Source organism: Pelophylax lessonae, assembly GCF_965119305.1.
Source record: "Pelophylax lessonae genome assembly, chromosome: 1".
Taxonomy (NCBI): Eukaryota; Metazoa; Chordata; class Amphibia; order Anura; family Ranidae; genus Pelophylax; species Pelophylax lessonae.
This window is the reverse complement of record NC_138768.1, coordinates 202,251,404-202,260,504: the sequence shown is the minus strand read 5'-3', so window position 1 is coordinate 202,260,504 and position 9,101 is coordinate 202,251,404.

Below are 9,101 nucleotides of genomic sequence, written 5' to 3'. Positions count from 1 at the left end.
ATTCCTTTTCAGGTGAAGGAGACCAAGCGGATGGGCACAAAAAAAAAGGTTGTTTTTGTGCCCGGAACTCCGCTTTAATAGGAAAAATTTCATTTTTGACTGGAGTTTCCCTTTAAATAATGTTTGGGTACGCTGTGATTTGTTTCCCCCTTTTTTATATTTGTGATATGTTCGTATACTCGCACATATGGTTCTACCTATATACTGCTTACCACATGGACAGGTTAGTAGGTAAACAATATTTTGGTAGAACATGTGGTAAAATGTTTCATTTGGTATCTTTGTTTGGTTACTGTGGATTCAAAAGTATCAGTCTTTTATAACAACACACATTGCACTTACGGGGAAGGGTAATAACCTGGCATGTTGTGAAAGAATGTGGGGGGATTAATCACATTTTGTTTATTTTGTTCACTTTACCCTTGTCCTGTAAAGGTAGATAGGGTGTACTGTTTTTTGTATTAAATACCACCTTATACTTTATAATAAAATAAGGTTTAGTAACATGTCGGTATAATCGACTATAGGTAGGTCAGCATAAATATCTCCACATAGAAACATAGTGTTATAAATACATGTTATTTAACAATTAATCTGATAAGCATGAGTCCCCGCAGCGGAAGGTATTTATTTACAACAGTGCGGGACACATCTGCTGTCAATGCGTTGCTAGGAACGCAAGTGGACCTTTTCCGGGTCCTATGCTAAGTCTTTCCGGTGTATGCACTGCAGACATAGAATCATATGCACAGCTTCAACCAATCCTGTTTGGTTATGAGATTGAGATATCATGCATGCACAGTTGCTCAAACCTATTGGAAGCGCGACATGCACGCCTGAACGCCATCTCAGAAGTAGCTTCCTGGATAGGGAACATTACTAGATTTGAACCACGGGTTTGATAAAGTTTTTAGATTGGTACCTCTATTTAAGCGCAGTGTTAGATAGGTTGCTCAAACCCCAGATAATGTCTATTGAGACTAAACATGTCAGCTTGACGCTCATTTAACCACTGCATTCCAATATGGAGTTCTACTGGATTTTAACGATATGCCTAATTCCTGCATGATGTAAGTGCAATATTTCCTTTTTAATAAATACTTCCCTAAATTGTTTTACACTATGTGGAGAATTTCTTTATTTTTATGACGACTGACCTACTAAACGAGAGAGAAGTTTTCACCCTTATTGATGTGGAATCGGATGTTGGATCTAAAGAAGCACTAAGTGTGGGAGAGCTTTTTCTCCTGATGCCTTTTTGACTCAATGTTAATAGCATTTGAGTCCATACAATCTGGTAAGTGCTTCTAAATCCCTTATCGGTGGCGGATCACACGCCAGGGTATTCTCTTGATCGGGTTAGCAAGGTTTTTTTCTTCTATCAATATTGAAGTTCAATACACTTGTGTCTCTTCACCTTGTTTAGATATCTTTCACCAATATGAACTTTTTTTGATGTCACACATGGACAAATTTTTTTTATTTTATTTTATGTTTATTCATGTACACTGTTAAGGTGGTGAACTTGGGATATGTTTTGTATGATACACATTTGTATGATACACAAAAGTGGAAATGTTCAAATTGGGGTTCATAAATGTTCCCTGTTCATATAGAACTATGAATTCATTTTGTGTGTGTGTGTGAATAACCCCATTTGGGGCTTATGAGACAAGGCTATATAGCCCAATGTTCTGAGCGTAAAGATACTGTACATATATGTTTCTCAGTTTTTGTACTTGTTTTGTACTGGGCCAATGATGAATCAACAATTCTTGTATAATATCCAACTTCTATGTGTACCATGAATAAATACATTAAAAAGGAATCCCAAAGTTTCTAAATCTGTCTAATAGGACAGCTGATATCCTTATAGTTATTATAATATTACTAGTATAACTAAAACTTTTATCCATGACACTGGTCTCTAGAAGGGTACTGAGTATGCTGAGAGCTCTCCAGCTACCTTCTCTTGATTCAGCAATACTATGTTAACCACTTGATGACCGCCTCACCTAAGAGTATGGCGGCAGAGCGGCTCTCCTGTGCTGGATCACCTGTCTAGCATGTGATCCAGCACCACCAGGTAGGGGGTGCGCTGGCTGTGCTGTGATTAGTCATAGCACATGCCGCTCTGTGGATGCCGGCCAATGATTGACCCCCGACACCCGCTGATTGGCGAAGAGGATGACAGGACAGAGCTCTGTAAATGTAAACAATGCAGAACTCTGTCCTGTCAATGTAATACCTGCAAAGTAAGGAATAAAAACGAACACATCACTTAGTAAAAGCACCTCACAGTGAATGCACCAAGCACTGTTAGGCACTCATTTAATCCTTTGATCGCCCTAGATGTTAACCTGTTCCCAGCCAGTGCCATTAGTACAGTGACAGTGCATATTTTTAGCACTGATCACTGTATTAGTGTCACTGCTTCTCACAAAGTGTCAGTGTCAGATTGCCCGCCATACTATCACAGTCCTGCAGTACCAAAAAGCAAAAAATGCCCATGTCATGAAGGGGGCTAAATCTTCTGCATGGCAAGTGGTTAAGATCAGTGACATGCATTGTCACAGTTGACACTGTCAGCTGCTACAGACAGATTTAACCCCGGGGCACCCCATCAATGTTTTGTGATGGGGCCCTATAATTCATAGTTATGCCCTTGCTGTGGAGGCAGGAAGAAGCAGGCAACATGACACTGCTGAATAGTGTAGAAAGAAGTACACAATGAACATAGTGCTGGAGAGATGAGGAAACCAGAAAAACAGCACTACTAATTGGAGGAGGAAAGGGAGACATGGTACCTTGGAGGCAAGGGACATTATACTGCTGAACAGTGGAGGAAGGTGGATATGAGGGACATGGTACTACAGGAGGACAGAGAAGACATTGGACATGATACTGCTAAATGGTTGAGCATGGTGGATACAAAGGCTCTGGTACTTCAAGGAACTTTGCATGCACTGTGATAAAGAACACAATACATCTGAATAGTTAAGGAATAAAGTAAGTGACATGACACTGCTGAACACTGACAATGTTTCCTGTCTTTTTTATGTAGTAGGTGTACTTTGGTATACTGCAAGAATAATACAGCTAGCTGGAGTTGCCAGTTTGCATGGGCAGCAATAAATATTTAACTTTTTTGGCAAAAGTATTTGTTCTGTGCTCCGTTTCTTGAAATTTTGTGGCTGCAATGTTTAAGCCAATTTGTCTTTTGGCTGGTTTAATAAACTGTTTACAGCTTACTGCTAATAAAGCAAGTTCAATCCCTGGATCAAATATTTCCTTGGTAAATCATTTTTTTCAAGCTGTATGCTTGCAGGTCAGCTTGTAAAGTATTTTATTAGGTGTGTGATCTATAGAAGCTGCGCATTCAGGATCCTATGAGACCCTCTGCAATCTCCTCTACAGAGGTCTGAGAGTCTCTCACCTGCCCCTAATGCCCCATACACACGTGCAGATTATCTGCAGACTTTTGTCTGCAGACTTACCAAAACCATATAATATGAGGTCAAACCTAAACACTTTCAATTTGTATGCAATCAGGCAGGCCCTTGCACTACATAGAAAAGGTAAGTCTGCAGACAAAAGTCTGCAGATAATCTGCACGTGTGTACGGGGCATTACAGCCGCTATGAGGGCAGTTATTAAGGCCTGTCATCAGAGGCATATCTAGAGCCTTCAGGGCCCCTGTGCTAGAAATCATGATGGGTCCCTTTGCATCGGTCCAAGGGCCCATAACTCTCATCGCCAGACCCTTTATTACAGTAAACAACAAAAGAGAAGAAAATGCGGCACCAACTCAGCCTACCCTGTATTAGAAATGTAAAAAAGTTTATTATCAAAAAACCTTAAAAATACCCAACAATAATAGATATGATCAAAATATAAAACCACAAGGAAAAAATTGAAAATAAATTAAATACTCTTTCCTGACAGACTCCATGGCAGCACACGTATGGGTAGCTCCGCCTCCTTTCATACCCTATAGGACCCCACTACCATAAATTTTTGCTCCAAGCCAGGAGCCGTGTTCCTTTTTTGTCCTTCTCCTGCAAGAGAAGTCTTACCTAATAGGATATATGTCAGCTTCAAACGACCTGGTGGCGTGTAGCATGTTGTTTCCTGACGGTGCCTTTCTATGTCAGTCTAGCAATCTCAGTATTAACTGGGTGGACCCGGGCAATATTGATGCTTTGAAGACGCCATAAATCCTGAATAAAAGGTGGGCTGCATGTTTGGCCAAACATCCCTGCTACTAGCGGGAGGCCCTGATGCACGCGCCGGACTCCTGTTGGGGAGCACTCCAGGTCCGGATCTTTTTCAAATGTTCTGGAGCTACGGGCAGCATTCTGTGCTCTCCGGGCCTTTCATCATCTGGTGACCGGAGCCTCGGTCCTCCTAAGACTGGACAATATGACGGCTGTTGCATACATCAAGAGACAAGGGGGTACCCACAGCTCCTCCCTCCTGAGGGAGGTAAAACCAATTATGGCATGGGCTCAATGGAATCTGGCAGACCTGTCAGCTGTTTACCTTACTGGAGTCCAAAACGTCCAGGCGGACTTCCTGTCAAGGACCGACCTGGACAACAACGAGTGGTCCCTTCATCCAGAGATCTTCAGGTGGGTCATCTCTCTGGGACTCCTTCCAGAGGTAGACCTGTTTGCCTCACCAAACAATGCCAAACTGAAGAAATTTTACACGAGATGGCGTTATCCCCAGGCTTACGGGGTAGATGCTCTGACAGATCACTGGAGTTTCCACAAAGCATATGCCTTTCCCCCAGTACCAGTCATATTCAAGTTCCTGCTGAGACTCAAGAGGGAGAGAGTAGAGATCGTGGCAATTCTTCTGTTTTGGCCGAGGAGACCATGGTTCCCTCTGTTGCTGCAACTGAGCTGTCGGGATCCTGTTCCTCTGCCGATCAGTCCTTCTGTCTCAGGGTCCTGTACTTCATCCCTGCCTGGCACAGCTTCATCTTATGGTCTGGTTCTTGAATGGGAAAGACTGAAGGCTCTCGGTGGTCCAAATGTGGCAATTCCCACAATGATGGGTGCTAGAAGACCAGGTACCAACGGGATTTAAGAGAGAATTCTGTCCAAATTCAAGGATTACATGGTTAGTGTTTCTGGTACTATTACTGATCCAAAAATTCATGATATCCTGCGTTTTCTACAGACAGGACTGGATCCATCCTTAGCGGTTGGCTCTCTCCGAGTCCAAATCTCAGCCATCTCTGCCTTCACAGGGACTGCATGGGCTAAACATCCTATGGTTCGCCAGTTTTTCAGAGGTGCTACTAGGCTGAGACCTCCTAGGAAGCCCAGGTTCCCCAAATGGGACCTTTCATTAGTCCTGGATTTTCTTTCCTCAACCAGTTTGGTGCATGAAGATCCATCTTTCCTCAAAAATCTTTCCATGAAGACGGCTTTCCAGGTGGCTATTACATCAGCCAAACGTGTATCTGAAATCAGTGCCTTGGGATGCAAGGAACCATTCCTAACCTTTTTCCCTGATCGAGTAGTGTTAATTCCAATGCTGGGTTCTATTCCAAAGGTAACGTCGGTTTTTCACGTTAACCAGGAAATTGTTTTACCCAAGTTCAGATCTCAGGATAACCTTAATAACCATCAATTAGATGTGGGTGAGACCTTACAATCATATCTGGGAGTCACGGCCCCATTTTGCCAGTCGGACCACCTATTCGTGCTCTTCTACGGGAAAAAACAAAGGCAAGCGGGCATCTTCTAGATCAATAGCAAGTTGGATAGTTCAGACCATCCAGTGGGCATATAGAGTCAAGGGACTGGCTCCTCCGGAAGCGGTGACTGCACATTCCACCAGAGGGATATCCACGTCTTGAGCGGCTTCCCTGCATGTTGCACCTGAAGTCATTTGCAGAGCGGCCTCATGGTCCTCGATTAATACCTTCATGACGCATTATTGTGTTGAACCGGCTTCTTTGTCTTCAGTCAATTTTGGTTTAAAAATTTTGTCTGTTGATTGTACAAATTAAACCTGTTTTCTGTTTGACCAGCAGTTGCCCACCCGGCTGTGCATGGCTAGTTATTTCCCATACGTGTGCTGCCATGGAGTCTGTCAGGAAAAGGGAAAATTTATTATCAAATACTTACCGTAATTTTCCTTTCCTGATGGACTCCATGGCAGCAGGAGTTCCCTCCCATCTGCTAGAGTAGTCTATTTATGGAACACGGCTCCTGGCTCGGAGCAAAAATTTATGGGAGTGGGGTCCTATAGGGTAGGAGAGGACGTGTGCTGCCATGGAGTCCATCGTAAAAGGAAAATTACGGTAAGTATTTGATAATAAATTTTCCCTTATTTTGTGGGATTTTAAAGGCAACTGTTAATTACAATGAAGAAATGTATATACTATAAATCTGATTTCAAAAGATCCGACATGTCAATTTGTATAACAACAATAAGAGAAGTTCACTTTCTGAGATGGGAATGAGGGACACCTATTAGCAAAAGTATGTAGGCATAGGAAACATCCCTTGCCACGCCCCCTTAAAGGAGAATTGTCCAAAAAACAAAAACAAAAAAACAATTGTTTAAACCAACAAGTGCTTTTTTACTACAAATTTTCCTTTATATTAGCTTTTATGATAGATAAATAGTGCATTTTTATCAACAACTACACTGCTCAAAAAAATTAAAGGAACACTTTTTAATCGGAGTATAGCATCAAGTCAATTAAACTCCGGGGATATTGATCTGGTCAGTTAACCACTTGCCGACTGCTCACGTTGCTGCTACTGCAGCTGAGCGGCTCGGCTAGGTCTGGCGACGTAGACTTACGTCGAGCGCATTCATGGCTCCACGCCCTGCCAGCCGATCCTGGTGTGATTGGGCTCAGAACCAATCAGTCACCAGATGCAGACCAATGATTTTTGCCTGTAATGTAAACACAGGCAGGGGAAGTGATGTAATTTTCCCTCCTGGAGCCCTTTCGGATCCAGGAGAAGAAGGAGAGACATCTAAAACGTGAGTTCCACCAACACCACACTAACACCACCACACATAGGCACACTTTGACCCCTTGATCACCCCTGATCACCCCCCAAACCCCTCACAGTGTACACTATATACAGTGGTATACAGATCTTTTACTGATCACTGTATTTAGTGTCACTTGTGACCCTAAATCGCGCTTGCGCTAGGCCCAAATAGGTTTAGGGCACCCGCTATCTATCCCCTAATAAAGTTTTAACCCCTTGATCACCCCCAGTTATCCCCTTCACTCCCTATCACACTGTGCACTAATATATACAGTATATCAGCTAACTACTGATCACTGTATTAGTGTCACTTGTGACCCCAGTTTGCGCTTGCGCTAGGCCCAAATAGGTTTAGGCCACCGGCCATCTATCCCCTAATAAACTTTTAACCTCTTGATCTCCCCCAGTTTACCCCTTCACTCCCTATCACACTGTGCGCTAATATATACAGTATATCAGCTAACTACTGATCACTGTATTAGTGTCACTTATGACCCCAGTTTGCGCTTGCGCTAGGCCCAAATAGGTTTAGGCCACCCGCCATACATCCCCTAAAAAGGTTTAACCCCTTGATCTCCCCCAGTTAACCCCCTTCACTGCCCTGTCACAGTGTTCACTATCTACAGTGATTACCGATCACTGTATTAGTGTCACGGGTGATGCTAGTTAGGCTAGTTAGCGTCAGGGTCCCACCACACCACCGTTATTTAGCATAATTTAGAGTCAATTACACTAACACACATACACACACCTCCATTACTAGTATAGTGTTTGAACAAATCAATATCTGATCAGAACTATACTAGCGTCCCCATAGTTAATGTTCCTAAAATGCGGTGTTTGCACGATCAGCACTGATTCCTGCCAGCACCTGCGTTTAGCCCGTCCGCCCAGCCCACCCTACCCAGGCAAGTGCAGTAATCAATAGATTACTGCCACTTCCAAAAAACACAAATCACACAAAACCGCTGCGTTAGCAGAGTCAGGCCTGATCTCTGCTAGCACTAGCAGTTTTTTTTTGTAGCGAACAAATAGTCCTTGACAACTAGGTGCTTTTTTACCTGTTAGTCACACTACTGTACCTTTAAATTTAGCTGCTAAAATGTCCAAATGGTGGTACAGTAGGGCAGAGGCCTACAGTATACTGACCATGTTAAATTAGAGCGATAGGGAAGCCTCACTGGCAGAATCAGGGTCAGTATACGAACCTTTAGAAAACAGCGGCTCCCTGACAGATAGCTCTGAAGACGGATGGGTCCCTGCTAAGGTCAGGCGTACCCGACCCCATTCTGGAGTTGCTGAGATGCAGGAACAGGATGTTTATCGTATGCAGCAGAGTGCCAGCACTAGTGCCGCTCACACTTCCCGTGATCTGGCAAGCACGAGCGGCCTAGTACACCCTGGACCTAGACATACCAGCACTGCAGTAAGACTTGGTGACATGGTGAGTCCCATAAGTGCAGTTGAAGCTGGTGCAGTGGCTAGCACAAGTAGTGGCCCGCAGCCACCGCGTATTCGAAGACAGGCACGTATAGCCCATAGTGCCCTCCCTGAAGCGCTGGCATATCCTAATTGGCAGCCCACTGATACTACAGCACCCGTACTTCCCCCATTCACTGCCCAACCCGGAATTCAAGTGGAAACAGCTGGTTTTAATCCCCTTAATTTTTTTGAGCTGTTTTTCACTGAAGATCTTTACAGATCTATTGTGGATCAAAGTAATTTGTAGGCTTGTCAATTTATTACCGCCAACTGCCAAATTCGCCCCTTGCCAGAGAATTTGGCTAGAAACCTATAACGGTTTCCGAATTTAAGATCTTTCTGGGCCTATCCTTCAACATGGGCATTACAAAAAAGAGTGAATTGCGGTTATATTGGTCCACTGACCCAATTCACCAAATGCGCGTGTTCTCTGCTGCTATGTCCAGGGTTCGATACGAACAAATATTTTGGTTCATGCATTCCAGAATGACAATGAACTCTGTCGTCCTCAGGGAGACCCTGAATATGACCGGCTCCACAAAATTCGGCCCCTTGTAGACCACATCAATTAGCGGTTTGCAGTCTTGTTTA